Genomic DNA, 1,101 nt, shown 5'->3' with positions numbered 1-1,101 from the left:
CCAAGGAGGGAGGTACCGGCCGCCTCCTTAAACACAGGCCGGGCAAAAATCTGCGAACGGCCCGTCAAGGGTTCTGTCTCATCCAAGAAAGGGGTACCGGCCGCCTCAGAGGCCGGAGCGAAGGGGGCGAAAGGCTGTCGATGGGGAAGGATCGGGGCCACGGCTAATCTAGCGATGCCCGCGTCGGGCGGTCACTCCGACGAATGAGCGGGGCCGAATCCGGCGCGAGGCGGCCTTCAGGCACGTGGTTCGAGACGACCTCACCCGGCTCTAGCCCGGAGCGAAAAAAACACTCTTATAACCTGACCGACATGCGCCCATGACCCGCCTTGGTAGGGCCCCCACCGGCCCCGGCTACCGCCGGCGTTGGGTGGACGGTTCCTCCCCACTTGCGGGTCGCACTCCAGCGCTAGGCCGCCGCGCGAGCGCGCGCCCCGCGCCGCCCGCGCAGGCCTAGCGCGAACCGTACGGCAGCGAAACCGAGACGCCCCGGCTCAACCTCACCCAGAGGCCATCCACGGAGGCCGAGCGCGCGATCCGACTTGCGGCACGCCACGTGGGCGTCCGCCGGCCGCGCCGGTCGACCGCGAAACCGATTTCTCAAAGACCAAGCCCGAGTCCCAACCTCCGCACATATCCGCACACGCCTTCCCGACCACCGCGAAGCGGGAGGCGTCTATCGTGGCCGCCGGGGCGTATGACCCCTCCGCGTGAGGCGTGCGGGCTCGGGGGGGCCGCAACGACCGAGTCTGACTCGGACGGGGCGCAGCTTCCCTCCCGGTCGCAGCATCAGCGCCGAACGCGCGACGTCACCAGCCCCCCGGAACGGTTCGTCGGGAGCGCGGCAATGGCCCACATCTCACCTCGCCAGCCGGCCGCAGCGGGCCGCGCCGAACCGAGTCTGACTCGGGGTGCGCACAGTCCCGTCTGGGTCACGGAGGCGACGAGCTGTGACCGCCACCGTCGCCCCTTCGTCCTTCCGGATCCCCCCAGCGCCGGCAAAACTCCGCATCCTGGCCGCATCGCGTGACCGGGCGGGCCGCAACGACCGAGTCTGACTCGGACGGGGCGCAGCTTCCCGCCTCGGGCCATCGCAAAGCG

Source organism: Syngnathus scovelli, unplaced genomic scaffold, assembly GCF_024217435.2.
Source record: "Syngnathus scovelli strain Florida unplaced genomic scaffold, RoL_Ssco_1.2 HiC_scaffold_124, whole genome shotgun sequence".
Classification (NCBI taxonomy): Eukaryota; Metazoa; Chordata; class Actinopteri; order Syngnathiformes; family Syngnathidae; genus Syngnathus; species Syngnathus scovelli.
The sequence above is the reverse complement of the archived record's forward strand: the minus strand, read 5'-3'. Positions refer to the sequence as shown.